Source organism: Candoia aspera, chromosome 1 (genome assembly GCF_035149785.1).
Source record: "Candoia aspera isolate rCanAsp1 chromosome 1, rCanAsp1.hap2, whole genome shotgun sequence".
NCBI lineage: Eukaryota > Metazoa > Chordata > Lepidosauria > Squamata > Boidae > Candoia > Candoia aspera.
Window position 1 is genome coordinate 218,935,731 of NC_086153.1, and position 12,478 is coordinate 218,948,208.

Below are 12,478 nucleotides of genomic sequence, written 5' to 3' on the forward strand. Positions count from 1 at the left end.
GGAAGCGACTAAACGAATAAACAACAAAACGCCAATTTTAATGGTTCATGCATTAAGTCAAAAAACAATAGAGAAAATGAACAACCCTGATAGGTGCTATGCTGTAACTCATCTGGTTCAGAAATTAACCAATTTGTTTTTATCTTTGCTTTGGATACACGTAGCAAATTGCAATCTATTTAATAAAAAAAAGTGGGAATTCTTATTTACAGATACCTTGTTTTAGAAAATTAATCTGAATCACACCTAAAGGTTTTTCAACGTTTAAAGCATGATCTAATCTATTTTGAGCTAAAATCAAAATATATATTAATAAATGTAAATTATCTGATGCTTGTCTATTTTTAATAAATCTGGACTGAGATGGGTGAATTATGTATGGTAAAACTTTCTGCAGTTGCTTAGCCAATAAAGCAGTTAATACCTTACTATCTACATTAATTAATTATATGTGACTATAGCTTCTGCAGAATTTAGAATCTACCCAGTTTTAAAATCAATGTTATGTAAGCCTCATATAAATATAAAGGCAAGTTACCAGATTTAAAGGATTCATTATAAACCTCTAATAACATGAGGCCAATAAATCTATAAAAGATTTATACTATTCAGCAGGAAAGCTGTCTAGGCCATAGGCTTTTTTAATCAATTGAATTAACTCTTAATATCTCTTGAAATTTCCAAGAAGTTTCCCTAACCCTCTCCAAAATACCCACAGATTCCTATGATGATGGTTGAATATCAGACTCACTGAATTACCCATTTGCTGTTGACCCACAATATCTTCAAGTTTTTTTTAATTGATTAAAGGACTGAAAAAAATAGATTCAATATTTGTGATTCTCAGCCCATGGTTTGTTAAAATTTCAGAGATGGTATTTTGTTGCACTTATTATTTTAAGTGATACACTAATAATTCACCATGTTTTTTCATCAGATTCCCAATATTCTAATAACTTATAAAAATTCTGTTTGATCAGCATAAAATCTGATTTTATTTTGATCTGCAACTTAACTGCCATGAGTGTATTTTATGTCTGCTCTGTGGTATTCCTTAGGTATGCCAGTAAACATTCTTTAACCAATTTTTCCATGTGTAACTAAAATTTCTATTTTTGCTTTTCTCAGAGACACAAGTCATAACACAGCAATCTATGTAAGTCTTATATGCATCTGATATGATCTGTAGACTGCCTGAATCTTAATTAGATTTTTTTAAATGTCAAGTTTGTTTAATATAATCAGAAACATGATTATCTTGTGTCAAAGAAGTATTAAAATACCAGCTACCATTAACTGATTCAACATCTTTGAAATAAAATGTTAATATAATTAAAACATGATCTGAGATCATGACAGGGTTAATGCTTGAATCTACAAATATCAAGTAAAGAATAGGAAATTCTAAAACAATTCTGTGAGAAATAAAAGTATACTTGTTTTTGTGGGGTGTTATAAATTCTAAATATCTTTCAAGTTAAATTCTTAGATATAAGTTTGCATCACTTTCCAATTTTGATTATATTTCTATCCAGTTCAAATCCATAGGATTAAATGTTCAAAAAACATAGTCAATAATTTTAAGAAGCATTTATTAAATTCACCAGGATTATTTTTTGTGGGAGCATAAAAATTTACTATAACAATATGAAAATCAAATATCTTCAAAGAATAATAAAATATCCTTCATTGTCCAAATATTCTTGAACCAAAACTATATTTATGGATTTGTTGGATAAAATCATACTCTATCCACCTTAGTAGTATTACCACTAATATATAGTAAACCCATCCGGCCAATTTCTGACAAAAGAAAATTTTCATTATGTAAAACAATACAATACAGTACAATACTTTATTGGCCAAGTATGATCAAACGTACAAGGAATTTGACTTTGGTGGAAGAGCTCTCAACATACCATGAGTTTCCTGGAACCATATGACATCAACCTTATCCCTATATAATTTTTAAACAAATTTCTGTACTTATCAAGAATACACATACCTTTATCATTTCAATGATAATCTAAGCATCAAAGTATAATAAATCTAAGAAATATAAACCATACTAAATGGCATATTTTAATGGCACTGCATAGAACAGCCGTAGAAATAAAAAAAAATAACTGTTCTAATCATTCTGTATACATAGGTGAATAACAACATACTAAATATAAAAAACAGAAAGAATAACATATAAACAAAAGTAAGAAACAAAGCAGAATCAATGACTTCCATAGGCAACTTATTCACCACCCAGCCCACCAGGCCCGCAACTAGGGTCTTTGTCACCTGGGTCAAACATGGATTCTGGCCCCCCAGCGCTCATTTTGGTGCCCCCCAGTGCTAATTTTGGCACCCCCTCCAGTGTGGCGCCTGGGGCACATGCCCCGCTTGCCCCCTCTAGTTGTGGCCCTGCAGCCCACCTACCTCCTTCCCTAATTTCATAAAATAAACAAATGCCAAAATTATTATTTGAGTCACAGTAAAAATAACAAGAAAGAATAAAAATGGGAACAATTCTATATAAACTATAAAGCAACAGCATTTAAAATGTTATTAAAAAGCCATCTTATCAGCACCACAAAATACTTCCCAAAAGCATTTCGCTATAGCTACCAATAGTCCTGCACTTTTCTAAATAAAAAAAACCATGAAGTTAAATGCCAATTATATATGCTAAAATAAAAGAAAAAAAAATGTGCTAGATTAGGTGTAGCACCCAATATCTCTCCGCCAATCAGAAAAAAAGGAAAATTGCATTATAGTTTCTAAGTAAAAAAAAGCAAAAAGAAAACAAGATTTAAAAAACCCTGAGTCAGAAGAATTTACTAGGTACAATATCTATCCACCAATCAAAAAAAGGAAGGGAAGAAAGGTACTTGACAGTTGCTATGCAAAGAAAACAGGAAGGGGGGGGGAAATAAAAAAATATTAGGCATAGCACTCAATATCTGTTCATCAGTCACAAAAAACATAGAAAATTACATCATAGTTGATATACAAAGAAAACAGGAAAAAGATAGGAAAACAACCTCTCTGGGAAAGAAGACACAAAAAATGGTAAAAAAAATGCAAGGACTTTATTGCACAGCAAGAATTTCAAGAACTTTACCAGGATTATAAAGTGATCTTGCTAGAAATTGAAAGGAAGTAAAGGAAGAGGAAGAGGAAGAAATAATAAAGGGAATGCAAAGAAAAAATTGAACCAAGGTATGTGTTGGACCAAACTGCTTTCTTAAAGAAACGTCAGAAGATGGTATCTCTGGAGAAGCTTGAAGGCTGTACTTCTTAAATTTCATGGTTGAAATCTCCCATGCCTTTCTTAATACCAGGTCCTGGACTGCAGTCCTCATACACATAATCATGATGGGAGCTGCACTTCTAGGACTATTAACTTTGCTCCATAAATGATAAGCACATTGAACCTCCAAATCAAAACCAGAAAGAAAAGAAAGACATTCCTGTGAGCATTGTTCCAAACAATCAGACAATGGATGTGCAGGTAAGCCACATCAACAGGTAAGCCAATTCTTTTCAGATGCTTACGGAATAAATCTCCATGTATTTTTATAAGATCTCTTTTATACTGATCAGCATGCTTTGTATGTATTTGAATTTTAAATTCAGCAGTTTTTACTCTTGGCTCATGAAAATATGCAATAGTTGTCTTCAAGTCCTCCAGCTCTTGTTGAAACTTGTTGTGTTTGGTGTATATCATTTTTACTTCATTACAAAGAGATGTCATGCTACTGTCTAAAGTAGTTATATGCTCATCCAGTATACAAATATCTTTATGAGTATCATCTATTTTCTTACGAATAATTACCATCTCAGCACACATTTGGCTATGATTTGACTCCATAACATTATGCATAGACTATAGTTTCACCGTCATCTAGAGCAGTGGTTCCCAACCTTTTTGGCACCAGGGACTGGTTTCATGGAAGACAATTTTTCCACAGACCCGGCGGGGCGGATGGTTTCGGGATGATTCAAGCACTTCCTCTTTTTCCTGACCTTTTATTCTTTTTTCTTCACGCTGTTTGGAGATAGCAGCCAATGGGCTTGCTTTCTCTGACAGGAGTCAGAGCTCAGGCAGTAATGTGGGCGATGGGGAGCGGCTGTAAATACTCAGGCTGTAAATTCGCTCGCTCACCCACCGCTCACCTCCTGCTGTGCGGCCCGGTACCTAACTGGTACTGGTTACCAGTCCGCGGCCCGGGGGTTGGGGACCCCTGATCTAGAGGGCAAACTCTTCCTTAGAAGCATCCACTTCACTAGCATAAGAAGCAAAAATAGATTCTTCCAGCAGCGTGTCATAAGCACTCTCCTCATCAAGAAATTTCACTGAGTATGCTGTTTCTTCTATAGAAGATGGCCTAACTTTGTCCATCAGAAACTATGAAAGTCTCCTAGTCTTCTATTTTTCAGGCACAATTTTCAGGAGAAAAAAACTAAAAATAATCTTAACACATTTAAGGTAGTTCAGCTACAACTCAATTTGATTATCAAAATCACCAGAAAAGGATGAGAGGGAACAAAAGAAGGCAGTTACTCAAGCCTTCATGTCACCAGAAATCAGAGACTAGTTGTAAGGTCTTGAAGAGCCCAGAGTGGGCAACTAAGTGGGCTGATGTGGCAGAGCCAAAGTATGTCACCCTGCAGTAGTCTCTCCTGAAGGCAATGTTGGCCCTGAAAGTACAGAAGTTATTAATTACATTTGTATACTGCCCAACTCCTAATGCTCTGGGCAGTACACAAATAAGCAACATTAAAAGGAATAAAACAAAATAATAATAAATAAACTAGTGGTTAAGGCCCCAGGCTAGAAACCAGGAGACTCTGAATTCTAGTCCTGCCTTAGGCATGAAAGCCGGCTGGGTGACTTTGGGCCAGTCACTCTCTCTCAGCTCAACTGACCTCATAGGGTTGTTGTTGTGGGGAAAATAGGAGGAAGGAGTATGAGGTATGTTCCCCACCTTGAGTTATTTGTAAAAGTAATAAAGGTGGGATATAAAAAATAAATAAAAATAAACAAGAAGTGATAAATGATGGCAAATTGGACAGGAGCAAAAACAAACCCATACCACCTAAAGGGGCCTTCAATAACACTTGCCAAAGGCCTGGGCCAACATTCAGGTGTTCAAGACCCTTCAAAACATCAGCAGTTCCTGTTCCCAAATGTGTGGGCAAGTCTGACCAGCAGGGAGGTTTCTGATTTCCTGGCAGTGTGCCTAGCAATATGGATCTGAGGTTATTTGTCACCAGATGTTCTTTAGCAGTTTGTTGGGAATTATGACAGCCAGTTTCTCAGATGGTATAACATTTGAAGGATGCGGTGACTCTTTGTACCACTGAGAAGTTACATATATTTGGCTTTGCTTGGTAGTTGCCAGGGTATCTTCTTCAGTTGGTCATGTTGTAATGCTGGTGGGAGTCATGTGGTGGCTCATGAAGTTAATGAAGATCTTCTCAAATGCGTATTTTTCCAGCTTGGTGTACAGATGGTTTTTCTGAAGATGCTGCAGAATGGTCTACACATCTGCTTTTATTTGGCAAGGGATGTGGAATAGTTGACAATGTCATTACACAATCACAAATTGTCGAGGAGATTCCTGAAGATACTGCCATGAGTAAGGATGGTGAGCAGGGGGCTCCCATCCCGGCTGTAAAGCGCATGCGTAGTACTGAGGAATTAGGTAGCCATTCAAAGAGACACAGATCAGGCCCGCCTTAGCCTTTGGGGTTTATATGTCTGGGTTTTTCTCACACTTCTTCAGTTTGTTAGGATTTTCTGTTATGTAGCAGTAATAAAACACTAGAGACCTATTCCTTGTCTCAGCGTGGTTCCTGGCTGTTAGGACAGATACCATTCATTAGGCTTTGTAAAATTGCCAGACAATCTGAACTATATACATGACTGCATATTCAAAATGGCTGTACCAGGTATGGAAGGTGGTCTTCTGTTCATTACCCTCATAAATGTGTACCCACGTTTCCTGGGGATCAGGTAGCTCATTCCACAACCGTTGGATTTGGGATCGAGTTTGAATGGTGAGAGCAGGGGTTGCCTCCAAGAGTTCCCTCAGGTTGGGGAGGTCTTGCATCAGGATCATGTCATAAGGTAATGTGGGACTCAGTCCCACCCAGAGTGAGAATGCTCACCCCACAACTTCTTCTGGGACCTTAGCCACAGCACAGGGCCTGGATTCACCATCAACCCCTAAAACAAGAACTTGATTGCTTGGGATATCCATCTGGGGGGACAAATGTTCACCTTTAATCAAATTGTGGGAGCATTCTGTATCAAGGAATGCTTTCAGTGGTTGGCCATTAACCACTCTGGTTGCCAGGTGTAGTTTAGTTATGGTAACTACAGGTACCTCCTCAACCACCTGATATTTAGCATGGGGAGATTGCCTAGTCTGATATCCTCCTGTATGACAGTGAGAGCACTCTTTTGGGCAGCCTACTCTTGGTCTAGCCTTTATAGTCTCACCTGCAGTGAACACAGCAGTCTGACCACTGATATCTTTCCGTGTACGACCTTGAAGAGGGTCTTTGGTTGACCAAACCTTTTTGTGTGTGACATTTGAGCCTGCTTTTGACTCTGAAAATGAAACTTACCTTGAGTCAGAAGGGGAAAATGAAACTTATCAGGAAGGATTTGGAGAAATAAAAACCAGAAGTGACTCAGCAGAGTGGAAGAAACCAGAGACGCTGATTGGACAAACTTCGGAGGGAAGTTTAAATCCTCCAGTCAGCGCTCAAGAAAGAAGAACAGAGAAGCGTGTGAATCAAAAGGCAGCTCGATCGGCTGCAGGAGAGAAAAGGCATGGAAAGGATTGTTTTAAAAGGCAGGTGCATCAAGAGCAAGTGGCCGGAGACAACCGATCCTTTGAGCTCACAGCATCTGCAGAAGAGTCCTTATACCAGTTGGAAGCCTTGCCTGTAGCCAGTGTGGAACCAGAGCCAGCACCTTCTGTCATCACAGACTTGCTTCCTGCACATGCTGCTCCAGTTGAGCCTCTTCTTGCCATCCCTGCCGAGCACAGCCTTGCATCCAGTTCCAAGCCTCATCTTGTTGCTCCAGCACAATTCAGTCTTGCCTCCAGCTTCAAGCCTTGTCGTGACGTTCCAGCTAAGTCTAGCCTTGTCTCTAGATCCAAGCCTTGCCCTGACACTCCAAGTCCAGCCTTGTCTCCAGATCCTAGCCTTGCCTTGATGCTCCAGCTTGAAAAGCAACATGGAACTCTGTTCTTATATATGATAACAGCAGCAAGACTCTTATATGCTCAAAGATGGAAGGATGCACAAATTCCCTCAATGGAGGACTGGATGATTAAGTTGATGGAATTGGTGCAAATGGCTAAGCTGACAGCATTGATAAGAAAACAATGTAACTAGATTCATTTCCAGCTGGAAGCTGCTCTTGGACTATTTGCTTGTAATGCAAAAGAATGAAGTCTTGATTTTAGGTTTTGATGATTGAATGGTTTGATTTTAGAGATACAGTGTTACTACATGTTTAATTAATAGTAAGAGATTAACTTTTAAGTACTTTTATACCTATGCTGGAAAAGGTCAGAAACCACTGGTCTGATATGCTTTTTTGCTTACTCCTGCACCAGTTTAGCTTTTCCTGTTTCTTAGACTTGTATTCTGTTGGTCTTAAATTCCACACTATGTGTCTTAATTATATCTTGAACAATTACTAATGAATAATAATAAAATTATAATTAAAAAAGGAGGTAGATGAAGCTCTAAATAGGAGATCTTTTCAAAGGAGAATTAATAGCCAATTAATTTTCCCTCATTGGTGATTCATTCAAATGTCTACCACCTAAGGTTTTTAATACTTTGTTCTCTGGCATGGTTTGGCTACTTACATTTATTTTGTTGCGCTTGCATTCTCTCTCTCTCTCTGCCCCTCCCTCCCTCTCCCTCTCTCCCTCTCTCTTTCTCTGCCTTTGAGTCATTTTTTGACTCCTGGTGACTGCCTGGACAAGTCCCTGCAGTTTTCTTGGCAAGGTTTTCCAGAAGTGGTTTGCCCTTGCCTACTTCCTAGGGCTGAGAGAGAGTGGCTGGCCCAAGGTTGCCCAGCTGGCTTCATGCCTAAGGCAGCACTAGAACTCATGGTCTCCCGGTTTCTAGCCTGGTGCCTTAACCGCTACAACAGGCTGGCTCTCTACTTTATCATATACCATATAGAAAGTGGTGGCTTTGTAGCTCCAGAGGATTCTGGATGAAATGGATTATCTAGACCCCTTTCAGTCAGGTTTCAGGCCCGGTTATGGGATGGAAACGGCATTGGTCGCATTTATGGATGACCTCTGGTGGGAGCGAGATGGAGGCAGTGCGTCCATCTTTGCTCTTCTTGACCTCTCAGCGACTTTCGATACCATCGACCATGGTATCCTTCTGAACTGACTTAGGGAGTTGGGGGTGGGCGGCATGGTTCTGCTCTGGTTCACCTCCTTCCTCCAGGGTCGGTCCCAGTCGGTGTTGATAGGGAGCGAGAGATCTGGCCCACAGCCCCTCCTTTGTGGGGTGCCGCAGGATTCGGTACTCTCTCCGCTCCTTTTTAACATTTACATGAAACCACTGGGTGAGATCATCCATCACTACGGGCTGAGGTATCATCAATATGCAGATGATACCCAATTATACATCACCATCCCGGGTGAAGTAAGTGATGCTGTGGCCACCCTTTCCGAGTGTGTGGGGGCCTAGATGGGGGACAACAGGTTGCGGCTGAACCCGGGGAAGACAGAGTGGCTGTGGATTAATGGCTCCTCGATTTCTGAGAAATTGTCATCTTTAGTTCTGGATGGGGTTGCACTGTCCTCCTAGACTCACACCTCCTGCTCAAAGAGCAAGTGGTAGCTGTGGCTAGAAGGGCCTTTGTGCAACTTTGTGTTGTGCACCAGTTACGCCCCTTCCTGGAGCGAGAGGCCCTTCGAACGGTCACTCATGCCTTGGTTATCTCCCATATAGACTACTGTAATGCGCTCTACATGGGGCTACCCTTGAAGAGTATCCAGAAGCTACAGCGGGTGCAAAATGCAGCCGCGTGGGCGATCTTGGGTTTCCCAAGATCAGCACACGTCATCCCTTTGCTCCGCGAGCTGCATTGGTTGCCGGTATGCTTCCGGATCCAATTCAAGGTGTTGGTTATCACCTTTAAAGCCCTACATGACATGGGTCCGGGTTACCTAAGGGACCGTCTCCTCCCCATCACATCAACCTGTCCCACCCGGTTGTGCAGAGAGGGCATGCTACGGACCCCTTCTGCAAGAGAATTCCATCTGGCGGGGCCCAGGAGGCGGGCCTTCTCTGCAATAGCACCTGCCCTTTGGAATATCCTTCCCCCGGAAGTGAGATTGGCTCCCTCCCTCCTGGACTTTAGGAAACAGCTAACGACCTGGTTCTATAATTATGCCTGAGGTGGGAGAGAGAGTAGCCATTCCTGGGGATGGTTAGTTTCTTAGAAGGACCCAGCTCTGCCTGCAAATTATAAAGAACTTCCAGCCGTCAAGGTTTTTGTTATATTTATTGTATTATGTATTATAGTGTTTTACAGTTTTATATTTTTATTTATGTTTTATTGTAAACCACCCAGAGTCCCTTTTGGGAGATGGGTGGTGATAAATTTGATTAATAAATAAATAAATAAATCGTACCTGTATTATAAATCCCACTTTTAAACATATATTCACAGTTTGCTGAATGGTCATCCAAATCAATTGCCCAAATGTGCATTGGTAAAGGTTCCAGAAATCTGTTGAATAAATAACTATATAACAAGTTTTACTCTTTCTACTCTCTGTATCTTTGCAAATACAGGAATGGGCTCTAATGTAAGAAGGGATACTTGCATCAGTCTTTCCTAAATTAATGTTATGGTAGGAGCGGTTTAAATAAAAATATTAGTCTCTCAAGAAGCCTTTAGGCTACAGCTCAGTACAGTCCAGCTTTTGTAAATGTGAAAATGCAATTTGCACCAGCGTGTTGGCTATGAAAGAAGGCTGTTGTGTATTAAAAGAACAGTGGTTCTTCGTTCTGATGATTTTAAACTGGATGGATAAACATGCATTGCCAGTTGAGGTAGAATCACTTCAGTAGAGTATAATTTAGCAAATAATTTATCTGAGGGTAATTTTCTGGGGATAAAAATGGAGTCCAGCTGAAAAGGGAATCCACCCTTCTTCCCCCAAACTAAGATTTCTGACCAAACCTCTATCTGCTGAAGAAACTGACTATGCCATCTACAATAACACTGTAGTTGTGACTGTCAGCTCCTACCTTTGTCAGTACAGCTTTGCTCATCACTTCTTTTTTGTTTGATGTGGCTCATGTATCAAGGTGAGATGGATGAGTAAAGGGTTTTGTCTCATTCTTTGCATGGATTGAAAAGTAACCAGCTACTTTTGTCAGCCTTCAGTAGAAGGAAATTATTGAAGTGATTCTGAGTTGATTTTGCAGATCATTAGTACTCTTGATTGCAAAACCAGGGCGTAGCTTGTTATTTGGAAGCCGAACAATAGCTATCTGTTACTTTCCCCAGGCTATTTAGGTATGTTCAGTTTTTGGGATGCCAAGTGTCAATGGAGAATTTTGGGACTCCTATCGGTTTCCCATCCGGTAAAGGGTTTATTCCAGGAAAAGTCTGGACTAGATTTTGGAAGTTGCAGTCACAGCACATCTGGAAGGCATCAGGCTGGGAAGGCTGTTTATGATCTCAATATAACATTGAAATATGTCTGATGGACTGAAATTGCTAGATGTCATTTATGTACATCTTGACAGTGCCCATAAGCATAAACCTCCTCACCTAGCAAGAGAGATGAAACTTGGCCAGGTTATGTGTAATAGGATCACTTGAGAACCACAGTTCAGAGCTCAAGTTACCACTAACTCTAGCAGTTCTTTGGGAATTTGTTAATGAATTTTAAGCTGTTGATGGCTTGGATGGAATGAATATTGAAGAAATGAGCTATTTTGCAATTGTAAGAGGATGAAAACTTTAAGAATGAATTTGGAGGGTGGGAAGGAAGTCATTTGAACTATACAAATGAAAAATTAGTGTCTGTTGGCTAGTCTGCTGGGAATCAATTCTTTGTAGGATTATGCTGATGCTTAGTTGTTTAACAGGACTGGTCGAAAAACCATGCAAAATTATAGTTTAACCGCTTTGTGATTTGTGTAATACCCGGGACATTAGTGTTAATTGGAAGAACTGTGATTTATGTCTACTACTTTTCATGTTCCACTTTTTGATTTTTAATTTAAATTATTTTGTGTAAGCAAATTTGGAATAGGACATGGTGAGCGCTGAAATAAAGCCCTTGTAGTGGGCCTGTGAGAATAATTCAGTGAGAATGAAATGCTTATCCAGATCTGCTCCTTGAAGCTGTAGAGTAGCAGCTCAGAAGTCTAGCTGCTTCAGGGCTTTCCCAAGTTAGGGCATGTGCAAAAAATACTTCTACCTATGTTGGTCCCCGTGGTTCAGAAGGAGGACTCTGCTGCCCCGAGAAACCCTGGAGAACCTGGAAGCAAGTCCTTCTGTATAGGTTTCTGAGGTTAAGCTTTATGGAACCTCGTTGATCTCAGTGGACCTCCTTGTTTCTTAAAGTGTTTGCTTCTCTGTTCAACTTTTCTAAGAATGCCACCCTCTACAAAACAATTAAGAAACAGTGCTTCAAGCTAAGCCAGCATAATGCATTGTACATAAAATTGACCCTTAAATTTTGTCTTCTGTGCACTAATGTTACACTGTGGCAAATTCTTTAAAATGTTAAGGAAAATACGTGCAACTACATATGCCACACACACAACAGAATATAGCCAGTTGGTGTCCTTTGGAGGCTGTCTTCCTATGTAATGACTCCTTTAAAAAAAAAAAGAGAACAAAGAAAAAGAATTAAAAATAACAAAAAGAGAAATGGAAAAGAGCAAAAGAAAGCAATGCAACAACAAAAACTTTGTGTGTGTGTATGTATAAAGCTACACATAACAGTTTCAATGAAGAATGACCATATTTCATCGTAATTGTCCATACATACTCTACATCTATAAGCAATTCATAAGTTGTAAATAACATCAGGTCTCCAATCCACTGAGTAATTGGGGCTGTGGGATGAATGCTTGGAGGTGTACCTTTGCTTTTAAACTGAGTAAAATGCTCCACCAGAGACACAGGTTGTAAATACTGGCTGCTGCAGACGTAACTGTTAGGTAGATTGTGAATTAGTAGGTGCCTTCACAATGTCATATTAAGTTGACTCTCCATCTGGGGGCTGCTTGTGGCTGTGTATGAGGTACAGTTCTTCAATCTATTAAGTAATGGAAAAGAATTTGAGGATTCTTTGTACCCATTTTTTTCCTTCAGTGGAGGAAATTTTATTTATTTATTTATTTATCAAATTTTATCACTGCCCATCTCCCCCCAAAAGGGGGGAAATGCTGATGTTTT